The sequence below is a fragment of the Brachycentrus maculatus genome, unplaced genomic scaffold (genome assembly GCF_059751285.1).
Source record: "Brachycentrus maculatus isolate JH-2025_06_01 unplaced genomic scaffold, ASM5975128v1 h1tg000138l, whole genome shotgun sequence".
Classification (NCBI taxonomy): Eukaryota; Metazoa; Arthropoda; class Insecta; order Trichoptera; family Brachycentridae; genus Brachycentrus; species Brachycentrus maculatus.
In genome coordinates this window covers 1,203,299-1,219,266 of record NW_028280891.1, presented here as the reverse complement: position 1 = coordinate 1,219,266, position 15,968 = coordinate 1,203,299, and positions in this window count along the sequence as shown.

Genomic DNA, 15,968 nt, shown 5'->3' with positions numbered 1-15,968 from the left:
TGGATTTTTGTCGTTTTTGCATTTTGAAGAAAAGATATTGTTTAATTATTTTTTAAATATACTTAATATTTTTCAAATGGAGAAGAAACCTTCAGGTTATACCTAAAAATATCTTTTGCACAGTAAAAAGTTTAATAAACGGCTTGATATTTATTTTTAATACATTGCATTATATTTTTAAACTTTAAAAACGTTCTCCTGAAAAATCAAGTTTTTTTATTCATGACGTTCTTGAAAGGAGTGAGCGATATACCCAAACCATCTCAACCCACTTTTCTTCGTTTTAAAGATAATGCTTATATCAGCCTTGCATTCATAATCTCTTAACTTTTAAATCATGCGATTTTAAAACAGTGTATTGCAAAATTGAATTGAAAATAATATGAAAATGTTAGTGAATGAATAATCGAAAAATAAGCACGTATCCATATAGATTCATAAATTTCAGATTATATTGACTGGTTGACACGTCTGATACGTGTTTTTCTTCATTCCTCCAAAAATTTGCTAAAAATGCGATATTTTAAATTGCTTCATAACAATTTCCACGGATATAAAGAAGACATGGGCATAAATTAAAACAAATGGAGTAATTATATGAACGGAATATACAATTAATGATAATTATTTATTTTTCTAATCGTCATGGACACAAGTCACACGACCAATCATGAGAATATAATTAATACAGTGGAATCTCTCACAACGAGCATATTTTGTTCAAGAATATTACTCTTTAAGCGTTTTTTTTTGTTTTGACGGGCGCGGAAGTCCCGGCTCGCAAGTGAATGTCGTGAAAAAGGGACTTGCCCTTTTTCTGTAACTCGTAATGCGAAATTTCGCTCGTTAAGGGAAACTTTTTCGCATTTTTTTGCTCGTTATGTGAATTTATCGTTATGAGAGGTGCTCGTTATAAAAGGTTCCACTGTACTTGTTTTTATTTTTTTTACATAAATTTTGTTTGACCAGCGCCCGGTTTTCGTCGTAACTGACATCATCAGACCCGTCTGATCATGTCGATTACGACGAAACCCGGTTGCTGGTCAAATAAAACATATGTGGAAAAAACTTCATAGTTTATATTTTATTCTATAAATGCAGTTCCACCAAGAAATGTCAGTACAAAACTTTAAAGAAAAAAATAACTCCTAAGCGAAAATCTAGATTTGTGAACAAGTATTTGGACATACACTAAACGTTGTAAATATTTTAGAACAACTAACATTTGCGTTTTTATTTATAATGATATTTGAAATATTATAAATATGGACTTCATTCTTAAAGCTAGAAATTAATATATGAGTTATGCTATGCGCTGGAGGACGCGAATTGGCAATTTATCAATCCGAACACTGTTCCATCACATCTGACCCAAAAGTAATGTAAGATTAAAAATTTGACATTTTGTTCGATCGCCTTGCGAGAAATACGAGTACAATCAGTGTGTGTGATTTTAATCCTCTCGCGATCCAGCGCTCAAAAGTTCATCGGGAGATTGTGGCTATAAAAAATGGCATTTGGCAACAAATCTAGTGCCGGCTAACCATCGCATTGAGTTATGAACCAGAGCTAATCTGCGCCTGTCAAAATACGAAACGTGGTAAATGACTTTTAATACAATTATCGAAATTATAAAAACAGTTTTGGAAACACTGACACGTAATTACGTGGCATAGTATTTATTGTTTTACTGTTTCATGTTCCAAACAATTTTGATTTTGAATGACTTTTCTATTAAATAAAAACAAATTGACCAGTGGAAATATTTATTTGGACTTTAACATTTTTTGTTGTTGAAAAAAAAGTGGAAAAGATGATATTCGTCAAGTGGTTGCTGCCAGTGTTGATACACATTTGTGACCGTTTTATCAATTTGTTTGTATACTGCAGCTGTCTAGTTCACAACTTTCAAATATGATTGACGTAAAACGCCATTTGCAACAAATATGACATCTTCCAATAGAGTGATCAATTTTGTGCCACCCCGTATATCGCTCACTCCTTTCAAGAACGTCATAAATAAAAAAAACTAGATTTTTCAGGAAAACGTTTTTGAAGTTTAAAAATATAATACAATGTTTTAAAAATAAATATCAAGCCACTTATTGAACTTTTTACTGTGCAACAGATATTTTTAGGTAAACCTTAAGGTTTTTTCTCAATTTGAAAAAAAATTATTATATTTTAAAAAATAATTAAACAATACCCTTTCTTCAAAATACAAAACAAAACTTTCTGCCCTGTAGCGGGTAAATATTTAGTTACAAATATGCCTCTTTTGCTGGGATATAGTACATTTTCCGGGCATTCCGAAAACATGCACAACTGAAAATTGACGATTTTTGATTTATGACGTTCTTGAAAGGAGTGAGCGATATATAAAATGATACAAGCATTTTACTTTATATTTAGATTACTTTATATATATGTAACGCTCTAATACGCGAAGCTTTGAGCATCGATTACATACAAAAGCTATCTATTTATCTACGTACTGTAAATAACTTTGGCTTAACTTTCGGTATCATTAAATTCCTGAAAATACTGATCGAAAGCTTGTTAAAAATACCAAAGTCTTATTTTTATTGCTAATAAAAATAAAAATGAAATTTTCTGCGGTTTTTCATGTGTGTGATTATAATCCAGGATTCGGGCCTCACATACAAATTAAAGAGTTTCTGCTCAATAATAAGCTTCTTTTCATCTCACCAATAGATGTCTCTAGTGAATTCTAGTGATTCAAGAATAATGTTTCAAAGTTGGTTCATATATATGGAATAGTTCATATATATGTCAAAAAATAATATCAAAGTCGTTAGAAATAATAGACGTAAAGTTAAACTTATCTACACTACATAGTCTAAGCGTTATCTCTTCACTGGGATACCAGAACAGGCCATCTATAAAGCTCGACCCTTGTGTACTAGTGCTTTATGATTTTCATGCGCAGATGATTGAGATTATCTGAAAGGCTTTTCAGATAGTAAAAAGGCTTTTTTATTCGAAACTTACCTAACTACACCTAACCTTACCCATTTGGAATAAGTACAGTAAAACTTCGATATAACAGACCTCTATTTAATGAATTTCGGAAAACTTCAGTCAAATCTAAAAAAAAATAAAAGCGTCCTGTAAATATTACACATACTTGAATTCAAGTGTCGCCGCACGTAAACATTTTTTAGCGGCCATGAAGTTATCAGTGGTAAGATCATATCTCGACGGTTTAATAACATTTATCGACTATTCGTCAGATAATATTGTTCAACTATATAATACGCATTTTTCAAATTTTAGAGAGTTGATCATAAAAAAAACAGCAAACTTTAAAAGTGCAAACAAAATTTGATTCCTTTTTCAAAGCAGGATTACCGAAAGCAAGCTCGTCGATATTAAACAGCAACGTCACTTCACGACAAGTCCGAAAACAAGAAATAGAATTTGGTTTTAGTTTTGAATTGTTTATTTTATTTTATCTAAATACAGTGTTCATATTTAAAAAAAAATATTTATTTAAATATATATATATATATATATATATATATATATATATATATATATATATATATATATATATATATATATATATATATATATATATATATATATATATATATATATATATATATATATATATATATAATACATATATATATATATATATATATATATATATATATATATATATATATATATATATATATATATATATATAAATATATATTAATTGTTAATTTATATTTCAAACTTTAATTTGAAACACTTATTATTTGAGTCTACTAAATTGTATTTTATGCCTTGTTATGGCATTTTCAAACGAATGTGAAGATAAAATGGACTGATGGCCCATAAATAGCTATACAATTCTAAGTACTTCCATAAATAATTTTAATATGTGCAGTATTAATTTACTGTAGACAACAATAATACTATTTTTATATAACTGACTTTCGGCTTTGCTGGACACCCCTTCCCCACAATTAGTACGTTATATCAAGGTTGTACTATAGGTATATAGCGTTGTAAAGGCAAATATAATATTTGAATGACCCGTGAGAACTTACCACTAATTAAAATGAAATATTACCAAACACTTTACAAAGATGATGGTAACAATAGTTTCGACAAAAGATAATTAGAAATACGTGTCACTCGATAGCTTTCCAATTATGTGCTGTATTTTGAGGTGATCTTCGTTAATGACTTGAACTCGTAGCTTGCATACTAGTATCGAGTCGTAGTAACTTTTAAGCCTTTATTCTCATTGCAAAAGGCAATTTCGACATAACTTTACTGAGAATGTTATAGCAAATATAATATTAAATTGTTATTACTGAATGCGAAACAAAGGCGAGATCCTATTACCGATGTATTTTGTTTAAATCAGGGTTCAGGTTGTAAATTATTATTTGGAAAATTTATATTTTTGTTCCTTAGTATTGAAATTACAAGGACGCGACACTTTTTTAGGCACATTTCGTTACTTGAGAGAGAGGAAAGATATTGAGATTTAGAGATATAGGGATATAGAAATATAGAGATATCCAGATAGGTATATAGAAATATACAGATAAAGAAATAAAGAGATGTAGTGACACCGAGATAAAGTTTTTAATTTTTTAATTTTTTATTTATTTAATATACTTTAATAATTTAAATCACTTGCTAGACATTTCTTCTTTTGACTATCTCAAAATTAGTTACTTTGTTCTCTCCAATAAAGAGACTAAGCTCTTGTGCTTAAAGAGTGACTTATTGTTTACTGTTTATGCTTGAGAGTGATATATTTTCAAAAAAATGTTTAATTTTTAGTGTTATTTTGTGTATTTTTTTTCGATTAACATGTAAATAAGGCAATTAAATTATTTTTTAGAATTTTAATAAATACATTTTTTTCAATCTGTGGTAAGGTTATTGAGATATTTGGTTCCCAAATATTTGAAGTTCTATTGTAACTGTTTGTTATAAAGATATACCAAAATGCAAGACAGAAAAGGAGAAAGAGAGCTAGATGTACACGTCAGACGCTATATATAAACATATGAGTTACTACGCGTTGTGTAAGTAACACTCGTACTTGTCATTTGTTTTTTGTAATTAAATTTACCATACAAGGTTGAAAACTTGATGATTTAATATCAGAATAATGCTTTATTAACAATTCAAGGTAATTAATAAATTGCAGCGATAGTCCTTACTGTTAGAAGGATACTCGTCGACTCTTGAAATGTCTGTCTCATGAATGATGCGTTTCGTAAACATTTTGACACAAACTCGAATCGATACTGTTATTTCTAAAGCATTGGCAAGCAATCGCATCAATCCGCCGATAATTATGCTGCGATGATAGGGTCTAGGTATTATAAATTATTATGACTGAGCACCAAACTTATGGGATATAATTTGATTGACTTTACATCAGAGTTAATACGCGGCCTTTAAAATACTAGAATTACGTTTCAAGTGAACATTTCAACCTATACATCGTTTTTTGAAAGTAGGACGTGATGCATCATAAGATAATAATTTCATTATCTTGATTTAAATGCTTTAGGATTAATGCATCCGATTAATAATTCGTAACGCTTGTGTTATATTGAATAGTGAACAGTGACCAGTGGTACAATTTTAGTTGGTAATTAATTTCGTTTCAAATCATTATATACATACTTTTTTTATTTACCTCCATTAATTTCTTCATACAAAAATAAATCAATACATTATTTGCATTATTATTTATCTTATTAATGTAAATTCTGAGCTACATCAGGAAAATTCTCAGCCAATTCGTCATCATCGTGAGCAGTATCAGAAGGATCTTCCGCTGTATTTTCATTATCATGTGCAGCATTAAGAGTATCTTTAACTGCATTGTCATCATGTGCAGCATCAAAAATATCTTTGGCTGCATTGTCATCATCATGTGCAGTATTAGGAGCATCTTCAACTGAATCGTCATCATCATGAGCAGCATCAAGAGTATGAAAGACGGCATCATAAGCATCATTAACTGAATCGTCATCATCACGAGCAGAATCAGGAGCATTTTGAGCGGCATCATAAGCTTCCTCTAACTAACTAACTAACCATCAAGCCGCTTCCCCACAGGGGTAGGCAGAGAAAATAGAACGCCACACCACTCTGTCTTTGCAAACATTCTTCGCCTCTTTCACGTTCATGCATCTCCTCATACATACGACTCATAACCTGACCACTTTCAAGTATTTGGCATACCTGATCGTGCCATATTTTTTTTGGTCTTCCTCTGCTTCTTTTCCCAATTACATTCGCCTCATAAATTTGTTTAACCGTTCTTTCCTCACTCATTCGTTCTACATGTCCAAACCATCTCAACACACCTTTCTTAATTTTATCGATAATGCTTATCTCAGCTTTGCATTCCTTCCCTATTTCACTATTCGAACATATTGATAGATGTTTTGTCGTTTTGTCGCACATTCTTCTGAGAGATCGCATTTCGACTGCATTCAGTTCTGCATTCTTCAACTGCAATGTCATAATCAAGGCCAGCATTACCCCGAGGATGCTCCTGCTTATTTTCAAGAACTTATTGGATGCGGATAGTGTATTCTAGATGATTTGCATTTTGGTTTATCAAAATGTTTTAATTTTATTGAATTGAAATGCGAGACCACATTTTAGGCATTCAAATAAGTTGTTCAAATGACTTTAAAAAAGCTGAAATTACCATAAATGTCGACCGCAGAGAAGGACAAAAAATATCAAATTTAAATACCTGGATTTTCCTCTTTGTATTGACATGATATTGGATAATATTGCAAGATGACACACTCGCGGATGTTCGTTATTATTGGTGTCGGACAATATGTTCTAGGCTCCGGTGCGTAGCATCCTTGAAGGCTGTATGAAGACATTAATGGCTCGTGATTGTCAGCCGATATGTCATCGCCTTTGAAACGTGGAGAAACATAAGTTAAAGTATATTATATTCTACTTATTGAATATCGGATATCACGGATACCCTTAGGGACTAAGTTAACCCTCTGTTGCATTTTCCTGCAAATTTATACAATGACTTTTTTATTATTTTACAAATGTTATAAATAATTAACTTTGCGTCCGCAGTAAAAGGGTAAGAGCGTTTGGCTACCGCGCCAAAAGTTATGGCTTCGTTTCTTAGGAGTCGAAATAAATTTTAGCGATTTCTGACTTCTTTTTTATTTATTTATTTTTATTTCAAAAAATATAAATATTTGTGTTTTAATTATTTACGCAAACATTTCAATTTCACACTATTTCTGTGAGCCTAAACGGGCTCATCATTAGAAATAGGTATCAAATTGTGGTAGAGTGGGTTCGAACCAAGAAATTCTGACTTAACGAGTCCGCGACACTAACCACGGGACCACAACCCGACACTTCTTTTTCTGTGCGTGTCATGTTAGATCCCCCTGACGTCGACTATCGCTTGAGAATAATTTTCATTGTCTAGGGCAGCTTTAAACAGCGCTTTGACGGTCCTCGTTCCCGTCCAATATCGTATATTCCGCAGCCAGGAGATTTGTCTTCTGCCCACACCTCGTCGACACTATTTTGCCTTTTATGGTCAGGTGCAATAGCTCGTACTTCTCTACTCTTAGCACATGCCCCAGATGTACACCTTCCGGACCTTGATATCAGTCAGCAACTGTCTCCCTGCTCTTGCTCTTTGGAGCACATTCACGTTGCTCACCACATCGGTCCATGGAATGCGTAGCATTCTACGATGTGGCCACATTTCGGATACCTTTTATCGTCTCATAATGCTGATCTTGATAGTCCAACATTCTGGGTTTCTCACTTTATTATTTATAAAATGTCATAAACCTTTTATTTAAGGAAGATCGTTTCGTATAGGGTTAAGTCCTTACGACAAGGAATTATGAATCCTAGGAATAAATAATTATACACTATTATTTTTAAATGGTTTGAGAGTATCCTTGACTTTCTGAAATCATCTTAACTCGCTTGATACATTATTCCGTGAGATACATTATCAAAGGATGGTGCATTATGAAGGTTTATTTAAATATTGTAATATATTAATTGATACGACAAAGGTTTTGCATACAATATTTTATGTATAGTAAAACCACATATCGCTCACTCCTTTCAAGAACGTCATAAATCCGAAAACTTGATTTTTCAGGAGAACGTTTTTAATGTTTTAAAATATAACATAGTGTATTAAAAATAAATATCAAGCCTCTTATTGAACTTTTTACTGTGCAACAGATCTTTTTAGGTAAAACCTGAAGATTTTTTCTCCATTTGAAAAATATTTAATATAATTAAAAAAATAATTAAACAATACATTTTCTTCAAAATGCAAAAACAACATTTTCTGCCCTGTAGCGGGTAAATATTAAGTTAAAAATATGCCTCTTTTGCTGGGATATAGTACATTTTCTGGGCATTCCGAAAACATGCACAACTGAAAATTGACGATTTTTGATTTATGACGTTCTTGAAAGGAGTGAGCGATATGTCGTAACATAATTATTAATGTAATAAATGTGTCACCTACTTTCAAAATCCGCCAGATCCATGTAAGTCGATTTTACAAAAAATGCAAATTCCCCGGGTAACATTTATGTTTCAAAAATTTGTTTATCATTAGATAAAATATTATGAAATGGAGAATTTTCCCATTTTAAATGATTTTTTTCAGTATTAAAAAAAACACAAGACACAAACCGATAATGACGTCATCTTAATTTTTACTTATCCCCGCTCTCCGATTGGCCGATATGGGTCAGAAGGCAAGTTTCATGAATATGGCGGAGTTTGAAATACAACGCTGTTTTTAAGTATTTTTTAGCAGGGTTATCAAGTATTTAAATATTTTAAACAATGAAATCCAGAATGGCATTCTGATAGAGTATTTATTTTTAAATATTTTAAAATTGGATGTAGCGGATTTTGAAAGTAGGCGACACAAATATCAGGGGCGAGCGATGACCATTTTAAGTAGGGATGCCGAGTCAGATTACAATACGTCAAGTTAAAAGTCTTCAATTAAAAATTGAATTAGGTCGGTGAGGTCGAACGCCGTCTAAACTTGACACAAAAATATGAATAAATCTTTGTTTATAGTTTTTTAAGCTTAGTGAATAGACGAATTAATTGATTTTAAGGTTAAAGTGTGAAGTAATGGTGTTGAGGTGATTAAAATAACCTCTTTTTCTCTACTGACATATCTGACATCTCTACTATTAAAACTTGTATGTACGAATATTATTATTAATAATAAAACGATGAGATAAATGGTGTGAACATCTCCCAAAAAGGAGAAATCATCCGTATTTATACGAGCATAATTCTGTAAAAGTTGTTAACGATTATTTAATAAAAAAAAACATGTTAGATATGTATGTCTCTTTTTTTCGATGTATCATTGTAATTACTTTCGATTTTCGCATTCTTTAGCACAAGTATCGCGCGTGTTTGACATTTTCAAGGAGTAAAAGGATATTTTAATCTAATACTTATTACTCAGGAAGCGCTAAAATTAGAATAAATTTAAATTATTTGCACTACTGACCAAACCAACTCACGTTTCTTGAACTAACAAATTTATTCAATAATACCCTGGACTGGTACCTGAAGCGGAGGGCTAATCACCTTTCCTTCATGTGTTAACGATCAAGATAACACTGCGTTTATATGATGCAGTGCCCTATGCACCATTGAGTTGTGGTCTATTTGCTTTTATTTTATAATTATTATTTCAGTCTTACCACTTTTATATTATCATTAAAAATATATAAAGCTGTGTTATAAAAAGAATAAGCATACCCTGCCTACCTCAGAACAGGTATCTCCAAATACCTAGTGAGGATAGACAGTGTCCAATAAATAAATAAAAAATATATAAATATATATAAATATATATATATATATATATATATATATATATATATATATATATATATATATATATATATATATATATATATATATATATATATATATATATATATACATATATATATATAAGCACGCTCGGCTACCATTCTGGAGGTCCCGGGTTCGATTCCCAGGGGGGGTAAAATAAATATAAGTGATTTTTTTCACTCTACTATATATTCGATATTACCCTGGACTGGTACCTGAAGCGGAGGGCTGATCACCTTTCCTTCATGTGTAAACGATCAAGATAACACTGCGTTTGTACTACGCAGTGCCCTATGCACCATTGGGGTGCGGATAAGGGTTTAAATAAAATAAAAAAATAATATATAAATATGTATAACTTAAGTACAAAATTATATTAAATAATAAACGCTGTTCTGCAGCATTGAACCTGAACCTGATAAGGGTTCAAAGAAGTAGATTATGTATTTGTCGTATAACCCTTAGAGGCATCATCTCAAAGTTTGATTTAAAGATAAATTAATAAATTATTATAAAATGTGTTAAAATGTATAATATAAAAATAACTACTGATGTTTTTTATAGGGACTATAAGTAGGTAAGGATAAAATAAATAAAACGCGTTTCCACAAACTGAAAAAATATATTTTCATCAAGTAATATAGCTACGTTATAATACATAGATTTAAAATATCAAAGAGTTACGTAAAAAAAAGACTTTACGAAGATACCCTGATATTTCAGTTACATTTCTATAAATTAAATTAATAAAGTTGTCTATTATTTGTCACAAAATAACAATATTTGGTAATTATAAACATAGGAAATAAAAATTCTAAAAAAACTTATACATACTATAAACATTGTTCTATGCAAGTTACAACATATTAAAAAAATAAACAGCGTTAAAAAACAGAAATAAATAAACTCTTTGTATATTTTGTTAAATATTACAATTATCTTATGGCAAAAGTATTAGTTAAGTTTTGTTATTGATCAAAGAAAGGAAACGTTGTTTATGATTATTTAACATGTTAAACACCATGGGGCATGGTGACCTCAACTGTGTTGGAACTGCAGCTCCATGTGGGGCACCAGTGACCTCAATCAAGAGCTATATTCAAAATACTTTAACTATGGAACCCATCATTGAATCAAAAAAATAAATAAACTTTGAACATTATTATTTTTGACAGCTCATCAAAGACGAAGAAGAATATGGAAGTCTGGGCATTTACGGGGCTGACGACCCTCATAGGCTGGTTTAAGTGATCACTTTACACACATGAAACATTCACCAATTCTACCACACTACTCAAATTCTTGGAAGTTCTATATATATATATGAACCAATTTTGAAACATTATTCTTGAATCACTAGAACTTCACAAGAGACATCTATTGGTGAGATGAAAAAAAGGTTTTTATTGAGCAGGAACTCTATTTTAGTATGTGAGGTCCGAATCGTGGATTCTTCATCTTTGATGAGATGTCAAAAAATAATATGAAAATAACTCCTGCAACTGGAGATAATCCAGATTTTGTGAACAAGTATTTGGACACACTCAAAATGTTGTTAATACATTATATCATAAAAACTCATAAATTACCAAAAAGATTTTTTTGTGAATTTTAAAATTAGATTTATATTATCCACTGACACTTCGTGATGGAATTGCATTTTTTTATTAGATTAAAACCAATATTTTTAGCTTTTCCACTTTTTTATTTGACCAGCGACCGGGTTTCGTCGTTACCGACATCATCAGACTGGTGATGTCGGTAACGACGAAACCCGGTCGCTGGTCAAATAAAAAAGTGGAAAAGCTAAAAATATTGGTTTTAATCTAATAATTTTTTTTAAAATTGACTAATTTTAGTATTGGTGTTTGACGTGTTAAAAAGATATCGATATACAATTAGAATAATAAGCCATCCTTGATAGATTTGGCGTTAACCTTGTGGAATAATATAATTAAAATATAAAATTAAACGCTTGTATAAGACCACTTTTTAGAGTTTATTAATGTAAACACGACTAGTTTTGAGTCTACTCGCTAGTCGGTTTTTGGTTGGTTGGAAGATATTGCTTTACAGTCGTAGGCCCGCCAATGTAGATACCGCTCGTGATAAAGTAATATCTCACAAGTCACTCATAAGTAAACCACAAAAAAAGTATAATATTTTTTGTGTTTTAAATTATTTTTTTTAAAAGGAATAACACGCAAAGCCTCTACTTTTAGAGGCTTGTCTGCAGGTAGGATAAATGTGAAAAATTTATAACTGTGATAGGGAAGGTAAATATGACAAATTCATCACAAACACCCAGACCAATTAAAAATAAATCTTTCGTTATTTACTATGCAATCGAACCCGCGACGCCAATTTCGCAGTAGAGTGTCTACACAACTATGCCATGGCGACTGCCCGTTACATATGGTATAGTCCGCCTCCGTAGTGCAATTGTCAGCACGCTCCGCTACCGTACTGGAGGTCCCGGGTTCGATTCCAAGTGGGAGAGGGGGGTCAAATAAATATGAGTGATTTTTTCACTCTAATATTTATTATATATAACCCTGGACTGGTACCTGAAGCAAAGGCCTGATTACCTTTCCTATACATATTAACAATCAAGATAAAACTGCGTTTGTATGATGCAGTGCCCTACGCAATATCAGGTGCGGATGAGTGTTTGAATCAATAATATATGGTATAATCTTTTACATAAATTATTTTATAAATATTTACTGACATTTCAACAAAGAGAAGTTTTTAAAATTGAAATTGGAATAAAGCAGTCCTATTTTTTTAACCTTTCCGGGAGTATGGACGTAAATGAACGTCGGTGCGAATTTTCCTCAAAGGAGTATCGAAGTTAATGAACGTCGAACTCTATCTGTCAGTTGGTATGATGTAATCTGTATGGTAATGACATCTGTAGATATTTGTGTTTAACTTTGTCATAAAATAAAACCTAGAGATGGTGAGCTTTATTTTTAACTTAAATTATTTTTACATAATTTCTACATTCATAATGCAGATTTTATTTTTAAAAAATACATATTAATGTAAAAAAAAGTCGGACATCAATTACTGTACTCCTGGAAAGGTTAAGTGGCTTACGAAGTATTACTTTATCAAGAGCATATATTTTTTAAATGAGTTTAAATAAAATAAAAATTAATAATAATGTCATGCTGGTATAATTACAATATATGTATATGTACAAGTGTATTTTTTTAATTGATGTTTTCAATAGAGTTTAATACTGTTGTGCATGAAACTTGACAAGTTCTATACGATAATATAATCTGTTATTAACACATTGTTGTCTGGCAGTTTTTTCATCAACCCAGATCGTAATTAGTATACTAATAATAATAGTCTATACTAATCACAAGAAACCGAATACTCGGATGTACGGATGAGTAATCACAAGAAACCCAATACTCATCTTTATAATGATTTCTGCCTTCTCTTATAAGGGTCTCCCGCTCTCTACCAACAATGTGTAAAAGACGCTTTTAAGCATTTCCCGCCAACAATGTGTTAATAATTGATTAAGAATTACTAACAGACAGTTATTTTTAAATATTGATTTAAAATCTGGGTTGAAGTCATTTTTCTCAGAAATTAGAAATTAGATATCTCAGATTACTCTTTTTTAATCAATATAATATTTTAAAATCTATAATTCTGGTTTAATTTAAGTATAACATTGCTCTGCAAACTCTATGCCATTTAAAAACATTTAAGAAAAATAACCAAAATCTAAGAGCATTTTTGGTATAAGAGAGATCTGTAATTAAGTTGATATTTACAATAGCATATTGAAAAAAAAATACACGGAAAAAGTACAATTTTAAATGAAACAAGTCTCAAAGCTTATCTAAATTAAATGAAAGGATTTTGCAAATCTTTAGAAGGTAGACTAGATGGATGTTTAACATAATAATTTTTTCTTTGATTGAAATATTTTTGAAAAATAAAATAAAATAGGAATTATTACACATTTAACAAAAAAATCATATCGGTTCATGATTATTACACCTGCTCCCATTCTTTCTAAAGTTGTTAATCAACAAAACTACTCATAAAAGTGCTACCAATAAGTGGATAAAAGTGGTAGGTAGAAATGAAATAGACTGCGTCATTGAGCTACATCATCCGTAATTGTCATGACAGAAATGTAACTAATAAATAATTCACTAAACAATTGTTGCAAAATAAGTCCTCAGCATAGAAAATCCTAGTAAGGACACATACATAATTGTAATGAATTAATGAAAAAATTACATGATATTACATTGGCTTTAGGGAGTGTATTACAGTAAACTTTATACAAATTTTAATATGAAATAAAATGATTACATTTTTTGTTGTTATAAATCTTGAATTACATAATAGTATGTACATTAACACACTAAGTACGGGAAAGGTATTTCTACCCGTTCGTTTGATTGATGCTTAAAGACGGGAAGGGTATATTTTTTACTTTCTGCGCCGGCCTCATTTCAAAGTCAGAAAAGAAGGAATTATTCAATGTTTTTATATGAATATTATGTATCAATCTCTGTTAAGGTCTTAAATATATGTATACAATTATCGAATTCCGTCGCCAGCGGTCCGCAGGCGTAAAAAACACCCGTCCTCGGTGTGTTAATATGTAACATATTATTTATTGTAACTGCAGACAGTTGGTAAAATTTCATATTGAATTGTTGGGTGAAATATCCAAAATTAAACATGGATATTGGATTGAATTCTACTTTTATTTACATTTATATTATAATATGTAACACTCATTATTGTTTGATAATGTCTTAATAAAAGGAAACACGTCACATATTATCATATATATGTAAATAAAAGTAGAATTCAATCCAATAATCGTGTTTAATTTTGCATATACATATTACCCAACAATGTAACATATAGTTCGATTATATTTATATGAGTAACAGGAAGAAGAATATACATAACGTATGAAGGATTCATTGAAAAAATGCATGTCAAGGGTTATATGTTAATATACATAGATTACATGAGTAAGTGTTACATATTTTAGTATATTTTTACATATTTAAAGCATCATATATTATGATAATAGTTTTAAGAAATATTTTTCCCTAAGGCTGAATTTGGATATATCTAGTGTTCTGAATATAGGATTATTGGAAATATTATTACATTTTGACATCTCAACATAGATGAAGAAGAATACGAAAGTCTGGGTAATTACAGGACTTATGACTACCTGTCATAGGCTGGTTAAGTGATCACTGTACACACATGCAACATTCAACAAAATTCTACCCACGATTGACAACCACACTACACAAATTTTCGGAACTCGTAGATATATTGAGCAATCTCATGACACAGTACGTATGAGTTCACAACAGCCATCTATGTTGGATTGAGAAATGTTTTTATTGAGCATCTACCCTTTTAATCGTATGCAAGATCCGAACCCTGGATTATTTTTACATACTAGCAAATGCCTGAATTTTTTATATTTTTTAATGTAGCTTATAATTTGACCAGTTATTTTTATTCACAACATTTTTACACGAGTATGTCAAAATGTTGGTCCCAGGTTTGGGTTAGGAGTAGTTTTTACATATTGACAAAATGAAGAAAAAAAACTTAAGTGGAGAAAATCCATATTTGTGAACAAATTTATTTCTGAAGGAAATTTATTATTTGATTATAGTTTGTAGGGGCCTTAAAAATTTTGTAAATGTAGTAATTTTATCATTTTGATGCAGTGCCTTGTGCGCCAGTTGCGTAGAATAAGGGGCCGGAAGAAGAAAAAATCTAGTGCTTTTAGAATTGTTTGATTCTTTAAACATTTTTGAATGAGTACGCTATTCAAAAGATTTTTCTTAAACTATGAAATATTTCGAGAATACTTAAATAAATATAAAAATATCTAATTTATCTACATATAGGATCTATTGCTTTGTTAGTGGCCCATTGAAGAATATACACAATATTAATATAAATAGCCTCTCCATAGCACGTCTTAAATTCGGTGGGATATTCAAACAATAGTTACAGAACATTAT